This window comes from Hemicordylus capensis, chromosome 5, assembly GCF_027244095.1.
Source record: "Hemicordylus capensis ecotype Gifberg chromosome 5, rHemCap1.1.pri, whole genome shotgun sequence".
NCBI lineage: Eukaryota > Metazoa > Chordata > Lepidosauria > Squamata > Cordylidae > Hemicordylus > Hemicordylus capensis.
The window spans coordinates 20,168,754-20,182,030 of record NC_069661.1 but is presented as its reverse complement, the minus strand read 5'-3'; the positions used below and the strand labels follow the sequence as shown (position 1 = coordinate 20,182,030).

General features: G+C 43.6%; 1 protein-coding gene across 3 annotated transcripts in view; it reads right to left on the bottom strand.

Moving 5' to 3' along the window:
* ARHGAP24 (Rho GTPase activating protein 24) overlaps positions 1-13,277 on the bottom strand; it is a 552,712-nt gene that overhangs the window by 524,903 nt on the left and 14,532 nt on the right. Inside the window, exon 1 of one of the 3 annotated variants that reach the window (XM_053255950.1) lies at positions 101-120. The exons of the other annotated variants lie outside the window; for them this stretch is intronic. The gene's annotated coding sequence lies outside the window, so the exon portion shown is untranslated. Of the gene's footprint in view, positions 1-100; positions 121-13,277 lie in introns of those variants that run through there. 3 annotated transcript variants of the gene reach the window in all.

Below are 13,277 nucleotides of genomic sequence, written 5' to 3'. Positions count from 1 at the left end.
ATCAAAATATCTGTTTGGGGAGTATCTGTGCTAGTCTGTTGCCTCAAAAACAACAAAATTCTATGGCAGCATAAAGTCCTATGGCAGCATAAAGACTTACATTTCTGGGCTTTCTTTGAGATTCTTTGGATTATTTCCCAGAGGAGGGACTCTAGCTTTGTTTCACATTTTGCTTTACCTGAAATCCAGGGTCAACCTAGAATGAATGAAGGATACAGTTAACATAGGAACACAGGAAGCTGCCATATAATGAGTCAGATCATTAGTCCATCTAACTCAGTATTGTCTACACAGACTGGCAGTGGCTTCTCAAAGGTTACAGGCAGGAGTCTCTCTCAGCCCTACATTGGAGACATCAGGGAGGGAACTTGGAACCTTAAGCATGCAAGCAGGCAGATGCTCTTCCCAGTGTGGCCCCATCCTCTGAGGGAAATATTGTACAGTGCTGACACATGTAGTCTCCCATTCAAATGCAACCAAGGTGGACCCTGCTTAGCGTGAGGGCAATTCATGCTTGCTACCACAAGAAGACTAAACTGATGACAGCGGGTACAGCAACCAGCCACAGAATTGATAATGAAAACATTGAAGTGGTGGATAGCTTCTGCCTTTTAGGATTGACCATCAACAGTAAAGGAGCCAGCTGTCAAAAAAATACGCCGCAGACTAGCACTTGGTAGGGTTGCAGTGAAGACTTTGGAAAGGATATTTAGATGCCGTGACGTCTCTGTACCTACAAAGATTAGAATTGTCCAGACCATGGTTTTTCCCATGACACTCTATGGATGCAAAAGCTGGACTTTGAAGAAGCAAGATAGAAAAAGCATTGATGCTTTTGAACTTTGGTGCTGGAGAAGAATTTTGAGGATACCATGGACAGCCAGGAAAACAAACAAATGGATCATAGAACAAATCAATCCAGAATTTTCACTCGAGGCACAGATGACCAGGTTCAAACTATCATACTTCAGACACATTATGCGGAAACCCAGCTCCCTTGAGAAGTCCATAATGCTGGGGAAAGTGGAAGGAAAGAGAAGAGGACAACCAGCAGCAAGGTGGAAAGGCTTGATTACTACAGCAATGAATGCACCACTGAGAGACCAAGTTGAAGTTAAAGGCCAAATTGAAGATAGATCATCCTGGAGAGAATCTATCTATGTGGTTGCCAAGAGTCAACACCGACTTGACAGCACTTAATAGATCGATCAATCAATCAATCAACCACAAGATCAGCTTTCCTACAGTTCCTTAGAATGAAGTTGAAGAATCGTGTTATTTAGATGTTTTGCTAGAAAGGGGTGTCAAATATATACCATAAGGCCACAACTTTATTTGGGGACCAAAGGATATTATTTATTTATTTAATGTATATTCCGTGTGACTCCAGAGGCTCTAGGCAGTTTACGAAAATAAACAGACTAGAGAAAGAATTAAGGTAAAAAGGTAAAGTGTGCCTTCAAGCCAATTTTGACTCCTGGCACCCACAGAGCCCTGTGGTTTTCTTTTGGTAGAATACAGGAGGGGTTTACCATTGCCTCCTCCCCTGCAGCTTTAGATGGTGCCTTTCAGCATCTTCCTGTATCGCTGCTGCCTGATAGAGTACCAGTGAGGATTCGAAACGGCAACCTTCTGCTTGTTAGTCAAGCAATTCCCCATTTCGCCATGAGGTGGCTTAACAGAATAAAACCAACTATTAAACAACAACTAAAATTTAACATTAAAAATGTGTCTTGTGGGCTCTTTTAAGGGCTGATAAAGCTGTTAAGCCACAATATAAGTGCATAGGAAGAACAGGAAGAACAAGAAACACAACAAAGTGGCTCTACTGCTTTTTGCTAGACGCATGTTTTTGCAGACAGCTCACCTTCCCCAGACCAAAGAAACAAGAAATTGATCATGAAAGATACAGCTGTGCTATTTTGCAGAATTGCTCCATATCAGAGCAGGGCTGGCAATTGCTCCATGGGTCTCTCCTGCCAGAGCAAACCCTGATAGATTCACCTCATCACCACCAGAGGTGCACTTAGGTAATTTTGGAGCCTGGACCTAAAGGCCTTTGGAGGGCCCCCCCTCCCCTGCAAATCAAGCAGCATCATGCTTGGTGGGCGCAGAGGCATATCTAGGGGAAATAGAGCCTAGAGCAAGCACTGAAATTGCTCCCCCTGTCCAAATATCTGACACCCATCTTTCAGATATCTTTACCATAATATCAGCTGGGAAATACAAATCAAGCTCATTACTCTTTTAATATTTCAAAAACTATTTAGCAGTGGACGTAGCCAGACCAAAAATGCTGGAAAACGACAAATTTCAGTATGCTGGGGCTCATGAAATACCCAAATACTATGTGGAGGTGTACTTGGAAAACGGAACAGAAGTGCCTGTCTAATTCTCTACTATGCATTGTAGTATCACTTTTACATAAGTTTTAAAAATAAATGGAGAATTTGACTTTTCCCAGATACTCTGAAAATAATTAAACGATATGCACAGTAAACTGTGTCACTGCTTGGAATATATTCTAGTATTTCAGAAAGACAGTTAAAATGAGATAGAGAGAGCAAGAAACTCCCAGAGGGCCTTAATACTAAGGATTTCACACTGATTCAAAGACAAGCTCACCATTAATAGCCATATTATTAAGACATCACATTTAACTGACTTATCACAAGAAGCAAAGAGCAAATGAATACATTCCTAGCTCATAAGTTTCAGCTCAGTATTCACAAGCCCTGATTCTCTGTACATTCTCCAAACTGAATATGTGTACAGTGACTTATATTATATTAAATTTTAAAAATTTAATTTAATGTAATTTAATAATTAAAAATTTTAATTTAATAATTTTTTTAAATACCTGTAGCTCCTTCGGGGGGCTTCCTAAAGGCCATGGGGGGTCTGCAAAGGTTCCCCCCCTGCCAGCCTCTTAATTCAATGCTGAAGCCTGTCCTGGGCTGAGGGCCTTATAGGGACCATTAGAGCATATGTGGTGGCTATATATATATATATATATATATATATATATATATATATATATATATGGCTGCCCAAAACAAAATGGCCACCGCTCATGCTCAGTTGGCCTCTGCGAGGCCTGGCATGACCTAGGGCTTCACAGAGGCCACTTGAGCATGCACAGTGGCCATTTTGTTTCTGGCAGCCATTTTTTTAAAATTTAAAATTTAAAAAAATGGCGTGCCCCTTTCAAGTGGTGCCCAGGGCACGTGCCCTGCCTGCCCTACCCTAGATACGCCCAAGGGTGCCCCTCTTCGAGTGGCGCCCGGGGCACGTGCCCTGCCTGCCCTACACTAGATGTGCCCCAGGGTGGGCGACCACACCACCCAGGACAGACTAAAGAGGATTTGGGGGACTGCCCCAGGGGCTGTGGAGGCCCTGGACTTCAGCCCCGACGTCCAGGGGTAAGAGCACCTCTGAACATGAAGCTATGACCAGAGAGGTCGTCTCAAGAATCAGCAGCTGCCCCTTGGCAGCTGCCCAACAATACCAGCTTCCGATTCCAGGAGGAACATCACAAAGGAAGGAGCCCCAAATTTTGCTTTGAATTTTATCTCATGTGAAATTTTGGTGGCAACTCTACTGCTGCGAGACAAAATTAAACATTCATTTCATGGACCCCTCCCTAGAAGCGAGCTACTAGGACAGATACCATCACTTACTTTGACTTCCATTGGAGAGCTGAGATGCATACTAACTGGCATTACAGAAGTGTAACAATATTTGCTATATATAAAAAGAATATTCATCATCCAGTTACTGAGCACTAAAATTTATGCCGCTGCTGCTGCTATTAGGTTTGCATATACTTTACAACCTGATAAAATTACTTTTTTACCTTGCATGCTAGTTCAACAAATCTTTATAAAACATGCCATGCCTATGAATAATATGGTCATTCTGCTTCCTCTGTTAATCTCACACTAATTCCCATTCTTTCAGGATATGTCAAAATGGTTCCAGATTTGCTGATATGTTATTCATGGTAGTGGCTATTTTTTCATTTTCTTACAATCCTCCTAAGACACCCAACCAATTTCTGTCAATGCCATGACCATGCTGTGGGTCTCAGCATTAAGCAGGATTTCATTATTATAATGAAAGAATCTGGGAAAGCAACATGCAATTCAAAGCGGATTTCAAGGGAGGGACTATACCAGGATGGCCCGCCGCATCCTGACTCTGTAGTCTTGATCTGCTTATGTACAGCTGTAAAGCAGGTAGCAAAATCAATTTCTAGCTGTTTGACACCACTGAGATTCCAGCACCTCTTTAATCCAGATGCCACCCTAAAGAATGCCCCGATGTTCTTATAGTTCACAAAGACTAGGTTATACATTCCTCACAATACATGCATAACCCTATTTATGCTGCGCCTGAACTTCATGTGGGGAGTTTGCACAATTATAGCTTCTGACTGACTTTCCCTGATTTGGCAGATTGCTGGTTAATCACCCAGGGTAGAGGGTGGTGTCTCCTCAAAGGGAACAAATGGCTAGGAGACGGAAATCTCTCTGTGAATGGGATCCCCATCAGAAGAGAGTGTCTCTGTCTGCAGTGGTGCCTCAAGACGTCTGTGCGTCTGAGGCAGGGCACCAAATGCTGCATCCCTTATGTGCACCCTCCTCCCCCTTTCCCTTTTGTTTAAAAAGGGGGGCCACAGGAGGGCATCTTGCTACCTTACTGATTCCTCAGTAATCTCCTGCCTGAAGTTACCATCTCACCTTGCCTAACAGAAGACCCACCCATATATGTGTGTGAAAGAGAGAAAGAAACCACAGTTGGTAATTTGCAAGTGACAGATACGGAAGCAGAGAAAGAGCTGAGCCTGTAGGCACCTTAAGAACATAAGAACAGCCCTGCTGGATCAGGCCAGGGGTATAGCTATAATTGAGCAGATGGGTTCAAGGAACCCAGGGGCCCCAGCACCTGAGGGCCTCTGAACTCCGCCCCTCTCTATTTTCTTCATTATCTCCCTCACTCTGAGAGACCTCCGGGGAGAAGGGCAAACATTAGCCCCCTCTTCCCTAGCTAGTCCCCTGGATCAGGCCCAAGGCCTATCTTGTCCAGCATCAGTGACCCACCAGATGACTCCGAGAAGCCCACAAGCATGCCCTTTCTCCTGCTGTTGCTCCCCTTCAACTGGTAGTTAGAGGCATCTTGCCTCTGAGGTTGGAGGTGGCCCATAGCCATTAGAATAGTAACCCTTGATAGACCTGTCCTCTATGAATCTGTCCAAGCCCCTTTTAAAGCCATCCAAGCTAGTGGCCATCATCACATCCCATGGCAGAGAATTCCATAGATTACTTATGCATGTGTGAAAAGGTACTTCATTATGTTGGTCCTAAATTTCCTGGCCATCCATTTCATGGGACGATCCCTGGTTCTAGTGTTGTGAGAGAAGCAGAAAAAAAAATTCTATCTGTCTACAATCTCTACTCCATGAATAATTTTACATACCTCTATCATGTATCCCCATAGTCGCCTCTTTTCAATACTAAAAAGCCCCAGATGCTGTAGCCTTGCCTCATAGGGAAGCTGCTCCAGGCCTCTGATCATCTTGTTCGCCGTCTTCTGCACCTTTTTCAGTTCTACAATGTCCTTCTTAAGATATGGTGACCATAACTGCATACAGTACTCCAAATGTGGTCACAGTATTGATTTTTATAAGGGCATTATAATATTAGCTTTTTAAAAATTTTAATCCCCTTTCTAATGATCTCCAAACTGGAATTTGCCTTTTTCACATAGGAAACTGCCATATACTGAGTCAGACCATTGGTCTATCTAGCTCAGTATTGTCTTCACAGACTGGTAGCAGCTTCTCCAAGGTTGCAGGCAGGAATCTCTCTCAGCCCTATCTTGGAGATTCCAGGGAGGGAACTTGGAATTTTCTGCTCTTCCCAGAGGGGCTCCATCCCTTGAGGGGAATATCTTACAGTGCTCACACATCAAGTCTCCCATTCATATGCAACCAGGGTGGACCCTGCTTAGCTAAGGGGACAAGTCATGCTTGCTACCACAAGACCAGCTCATCTACTGCATGCTGAGTAAACACTTTAAATGAGCTGTCACATCAGTGTATATGTGAAGTTGAGGTTTTTTGTCCCAATAGGCATCACTTTACACTTGCTTACATTGAACCATATTTGCCATTTTGTCATCCACTCACCCAGTTTGGAGAGCTCCTTTTGGAGTTCTCCACTTCGCTGCTCACTCCAGCTTCTAGATCATTTATGAACAAGTTAAAGAGCACTGGTCCCAGTACAGATACTTGGGGGATCCCACTTCTTACTTTCCTCCATTGTGAAAACTTTCCATTTATTCCTACCCTCTGTTTCCTGTCCTTCAACCACAACTGAACCTGTCCCCTTATCCCATGACTGCACATTAGGGGTCCAGGACCTTGCTCTAGTAGATTGGATGTAGAGTGGCAGATCAGCTGCCTTGTAGGAGTGCCTCTTTGCCACCTCTTATACTCTACTTGTATATCCATAAAGGTTTCAAAAATGCCATATGTCACCAGTGCTCGCTCTTCTAAAGAAAATCCCACCAGATAATGCTGCCCCAGAAACTTCTCAACACTTGGGGGAGTGGATAGCATGTGGCAATAGTCCTGTTCTCACATTAACCTCCAAATGCAGACTGAATGCATGGGATGAAGGAAGGGGAGGAGAGCTGGTCTTCTGGTAGCAAGCATGACTTGTCCCCTTAGCTAAGCAGGGTCCACCCTGGTTGCATTTGAATGGGAGACTTGGTGTGTGAGCACTGCTAAAATATATAACTTATCCCTGAAATCGGGCTCTGTACCAGAGGACTGGAGAGTAGCAAATGTAACACTGATTTTCAAAAAGGGATCCAGGGACGATCCAGCTTAACATCCATTCCAGGCAAATTGATGGAAAGCATCCTCAAGGATAAAATTGTAAAGCACATAGAAGAACAGGCCCTGCTGGGAATGAACCAACATGGCTTTCGCAAAGGTAAATCTTGCCTCACCAACCTTTTGGACCAACAAGTGTGTGGATCAAGGTGATCCTGTTGACATAGTATACTTGGACTTCCAAAAAGATTTCAACAAATTTCCTCATCAAAGACTCCTGAGCAAACTTCGCAGTCATGGGATAAGGGGACAAGTACATGTGTGGATTGCTAACTGGTTGAAAGACAGGAAACAGAGGGTAGGGATAAATGGAGAGTTTTCACAATGGAGGGAAGTAAAAAGTGGGGTCCCCCAGGGATCTGTACTGGGACTGGTGCTTTTTAATTTATTCATAAATGATCTAGAAGCAGGGGTAAGCAGCGATGTGGCCAGATTTGCAGATGATACCAAACTCTTCCGGGTAGTGAAATCTAAAAAGGATTGTGAGGAGTTCAAAAAGGATCTCTCCAAACTGGGTGAGTGGGCGACAAAGTGGCAAATATGGTTCAATGTTGGCAAGTGTAAAGTGATGCACATTGGGATGAAAAACCCCAACTTCCAAGTATACGCTGATGGGACCTGAGCTGTCGGTGACTGACCAGGAGAGGGATCTTGGGATCATGGTGGACAGCTCGTTGAAAGTGTTGACTCAATGTGCGGCAGCTGTGAAAAAGGCCAATTCCATGCTAGGGATAATTAGGAAGGAGATTGAAAATAAAACGGCTAATATTATAATGCCCTTATACAAAACTATGGTGCGACCACACTTGGAGTACTGTGTACATTTATGGTCACCACATCTAAAAAGGACATTGTAGAATTGGAAAAGGTGCAGAAGAGGGCAACCAAGATGATCAGGGGCCTAGAGCGCCTTTCTTATGAGGCAAGACTAGTTTAGAAAAAAGGGCTTTTTAGTTTAGAAAAAAGACAACTGCAGGGAGACATGATAGAGGTCTATAAAAGCATGCATGGTGTGGAGAAAGTAAATAGAGAGAAATTCTTCTCCCTCTCCCATAACACTAGAAGCAGGGGTCATCCCAGGAAATTGATTGCCGGGAAATCTAGGACCAACAAACGGAAATACTTTTTCACACAACGCATAATCCACTTGTGGGATTCTCTGCCACAAGATGTAGTGACAGCCAATAACCTGGATGGCTTTAAGAAGGGTTTGGATAACTTCATGGAGGAGGGGTCTATCAATGGCTACTAGTCAGAGGGCTTTGGGCCAGCTCCAGCGTCAAAAGGCAGGATGCCTCTGAGTACTAGTTGCAGGAGAGTAACAGCAGGAGAGAGGGCATGCCCTCAACTCCTGCCTGTGGCTTCCAGCAGCATCTGGTGGGCCACTGTGCAAAACAGGATGCTGGACTAGATGGGCCTTGGGCCTGATCCAGCAGGGCTGTTCTTATGTAACCTTGGAGAAGCTGCTGCCAGTCTGTGTAGAGTCTGCTGAGCTAGATGGACCAATGGTCTGACTCAGTATACAGCAGCTTCCTATGTTTCTATGTAACTATGTTCCTATGACTGAACCAGCTGGCCCCATCTGCGACCTCCACAAGCTCTGACAAACAGGCTTATAGGCTTACAAAGGAGTGTGTGTCGGTTCTGTACTAGGATTTGAGATCCCTGCTGTCACCATGGCTTTTAATTGCATGTACAGCACCTATGCATGTGCAGTTGTTGAACATGCATAGACCCCCATTTTCACCTTCAGCTGAACATGCAGAGGTTGAGTGTGAACAGGACAGAGTTTGTACATTCAAAGGTTCCTTACTACATGCAGCCCATCTTGCTAGCATTGCATGTCTTTGACAGCAGGACACATGCAACTAAACTGGGCTTTATCCATTTAGGTTGGATAAAGCACTTTGCTATCCACTATCCAAGTTAGTCAAAGTGCTGGTCCTTTCTATATTATGGGTTGTACAAATTCCAGCACTATATAGCACTATAACTCCCTTTTTCCAAGGAAGGGGCAGAGTACAAACAGTACAAGTTTTGTTTAGGGCTAAAACAGATTCCTGCTAGTTAAAAATTCACATCTGACCTTCACTTGCCATTCATTTTTTAAAGTCAGCATTACTGAAGGAAAAAAAGCAGCTGGATTTAGAAGAGATTTTATCTCTTACTACAAGGTTAGTAAAAAAATTGATAACTCAATTAGGCTCCCCAAAAGAGAATAGCTATTGTTTCTACCTGGTTTGAATTTGAATGGGAGCTTACATGTGTGAGCACTGTTAAGATATTCCCCTTAGGGGATGGGTCTGCTCTGGGGAAAGCATCCAAATTCCTTTCCTGACATCTCCAAGATAGGGCTGACTCCTGCCTGAAACCTTGGAGAAGTCGCTGCCAATCTGTACAGACAATACTAAGCTAGATGCACCAATGGTCTGACTCTGTATAAGGCAGCTTCGTACATTCCTATGTACCTATTCATATATCGAAGATGATGTTATTATCAAGTCCGTCCTCCAACACAGAAGTAATTCAATGATGAGAGAAGAATGAGGCATTAGCTTTTGGGGGTTGGGGGGCATTGAAAATGCTTCAGCATGACACTAACAGAGATCCCATATGAATGGAATAACTCCCAAGTCCATATCAACTTCCAGCACTGGAGGAGTGTCTGAAGTGGGTCTTGAGCCTGAAGTGGGTCTTGAACTGCTTCTCGAGGGATGATGAGATTCATGCTGTCTGCCATCGACAAACCTAGACAAATGAAGCCACTGTAAGGACATCATCCAAGGAGGCATCCTTACGCCGAGAATGGGTGAAATGATTCTCCATTACTTCTAAAAGGATTTCCAGGTTAGGCTAGCTTGTTGGTCTATGCAGCTAGCAGATGGCAAAAAAAACCCACCTTTGCTCTACCCTCAACATCACAGTAGTTAGATCTGACAAGTGGGTGGAACAATGTGTTATTTCCAATTAGTGGTTGACTGCTCTGTCAAGAAAACTCGGTCCTTGAACATCCTGCACCAGAACCTTGACCAATAAACCACAAACATAGGAACATAGGAAGCTGCCATATACTGAATCAGACCATAGGTCCATCTAGCTCAGTATTGTCTACACAGACTGGCAGTGGCTTCTCCAAGGTTGCAGGCAGGAATCTCTCTCAGCCTGACCTTGGAGATGCCAAGGAGGGAACTTGGAACCTAGATGCTCTTCCCAGAGCGGCTCCATCCCCTAAAGAGAATATCTTACAATGCTCATACATCAAGTCTCCCATTCATATGCAACCAGGGCAGACCCTGCTTAGCTAAGGGGACAAGTCATGCTTGCTACCAACAACCCATAGACATTTCAGATCAATAGCAGCAGTTTGCACTTGGGATCCCATGGTTTAAATGGGTTTAAAATGTTCCTTGCTGATAATTAAATACCATAGAATATCAATATCACATTGGTTGTAATGACTTTCCCACTGGTCCCAACAGATTTAGCAAGACCTATTGGTCCATCTAGTCTTAGATTGTTATTTGGACTGGAAGCAGTTCTCAAGCAAAGGTCTTCCCCAGCCTTGCTACCTGAGATCCTTTAAGTCAGCTGGAGATGATGGGAGTTGTAGTCCAACAACATCTGGGGACTCAATCTGAGAACTCTTGGTTTAAGTGGAGAGATGCCAAGGACTGAACCTGAGACCTTCTGCATGCAGAGCATATTCTCTCTCAGAATTTCTCTTTGTCCCTTTCAAACATCCCTGCCTGCTTTGCTTTTCCCTTTCAACCTCCAAAGTCTGTGAAAGTAGGTGAGACTTCACAAACTGTGGAACAGCCTTCCTAATGAGGGACTATTGAAAGAAGCAGGACTCGAAAAAGTAAACAAAACGCTTGAACTTGACCTTCAACTTCTTTTGGAACACAAATCTCCTTAATCTGGAAATAGGAACATAGGAAACTGCCTTTGACCAAGTCAGACCCTTGGTCCATCTAGCTCAGCATTGTCTACACAGACTGGCAGCAGCTTCTCCAAGGTTGCAGGCAGGACCCTCTCTCAGCCCTACCTGGAGATACTAGGGAGGGAACTTGGAACCTTCTGCATGCAAGCATGCAGTTGCTCTTCCCAGAGCAGCCCCATAAGGGGAATATCTTACAGTGCTCATGAATGTTGTTTCCCATTCAAATGCAAACCAGGGCATACCCTACTTAGCAAAGGGGGCAATTCATGCTTGCTACCGCAAACCAGCTCTCCTCTCATGACATTGGAAGCTGCCTTGTACCGAGTCAGACCATTGGCCCATCAATCTCAGTATTGTCTACACTGACTGGCAGCGACTTCTCCAAGGTCACAAGCAGGAATCTTTCTCAGCTTGACTTGGAGATGTCAGGGATTGAACCTGGGATCTTCAGCATGCAGCACAGATGCCCTACCACTGAACTACAGGCACATCCTTTATTTTGCAGCCCTTGATATTTGACATGAAAATGATGACAGAAATAGGCGAATTAAGAACCTCCCATTATTTGGGGCTGCTGCCTCAGGCTAACAGATTTTGTGAACAAATCCTAATTCCAGAGCTTTGTGCAACAAAAGAAGCCCTGCACTGCGTGTTTATGAAGAACAGTGGCCTGATTCACATGCTCCTTTTTTGATGTGGTAAACTTCAATTCCACATGTTGAATATTTCATTTGGATGCCAGAGCTGGTACCTACCACATAGCTGAAGGCCATCATCAGGAACTTCACCCTTTCATTCTGGCTCTCATCTCATGAAGGTGGAAATGAAATATTTACCACATGAAAGTGCCATAGCAAGGTTTATCCCATCAAAAAATAACATATGCATCTGACTAATAATGGCAAGAACCTGAAGAACTTACTCAATAACATAGGTCATTGTGCTGCACAGAAATAACATTGAGATAATATGAAAATAAATCCTTCAGAAAAATCCTTCCCAACATAGTTACTAATTTTTTGTTTTGTTTTGTTTTGTCTTCTCACTAATAGATGAACCCCTGCTAACTTGGCAAAGAGGCACCTTTTTAACATGGTGATTCTATTTTATATAGCAGGGAGAGAGCAAGTAACCAAATCCACTTCCAGCACAATACCTTCAGTGATTGTTGCTGGTGTCTATCTTATGTTTCTTTTTAGATTGTGAGCTCTTTGGGGACATGGATCCATCTTATTTATTAATTATTTCTCTGTGTAAACCACCCTGAGCCATTTTTGGAAGGGTGGTATAGAAATCGAGTGTGTGTGTGTGTGTGTGTGTGTGTGTGTGTGTGTGTGTGCTGGACTTTCTCCCTGCCAATTCAAATATCTGAAAACATTATTACTTTGCCAGCTGACTCATGCTACAAATGGTATGAAGATTATGTGCCTAAAACATGACCGCCTTTTACTATTATGATGATGAATATTTATGTACTGCGTGTCAACCAAAGTTCTCATTATGCAGAAAAAGAAATTGTAAATAAATAAGATGGTTCATTGTCCCCAAAGGGCTAACAATCTGAAAAGAAATAGAAGGTAGACACCAGCAACAGCCACTGGAGAAGTGCCGTGCTGGGGTTGGATAGGGCCAACATTTGCCTGAATTGATAGGGCAAACATTTTCTTAGAATGTTACTTTTCTACTGAATGAATGATTGGCAGCTGAGCTGACTGTCAGCAAGACCAGACTTGGAGTGGGTGGGAGAGAAGAGTAGGGAAGACTTTAAAGCTGGTGCAAACCTATGAAGCTGCCTTATACAGAGCCAGACGGTTGGTCAGTCTAGGTCAATCTAGGTCAGTATTATCTACACCAGAGGTTCCCAACTTCGAGTCACCAGATGATGTTGAACTACAGCTCCCATTATCCCCAGCCACAATGATGAAAAGGTGACATTTGGGGGCTAAAGGTTGGGAGCCCCTGTTCTAGAACCACACATTGAGCTCATTCACACAATCAAAAACTTGTGTTCTAGGTTTGGAAACTGTGTGTGCTCCCAATTTTCGGTTGTGTGGAAGCAAAGTAGGAGGAAAACCTGGGTAGGTGTGATTGTGTGGAAGCAAGGTAGGAGAAAAAGCTACCCAGGTTTTCCTCTTACCTTGCTTCCATACAACCGAAAATTGAGAGCACACACACCTCCCAAACCTGGGTAGAACAGAGTTTTGGATTGTATGAATGACCTCACTGAATAAGATATTTTGCTGAGCAACATCTCCATATCAACCGATCAAAGATCTGAGAGCCACACGTATCTTGTGCTCAATATTTATTGTCGAGAATTCTATTTTGTCCTCTTTTTGTTCCCATTCATGTGATGAAGTTTTCCTCATCCTTTGGTAACACTCTACTGATGGAGTTTAGGAACTGGTTACAAGCACACCTTGCCAGATTATTAAA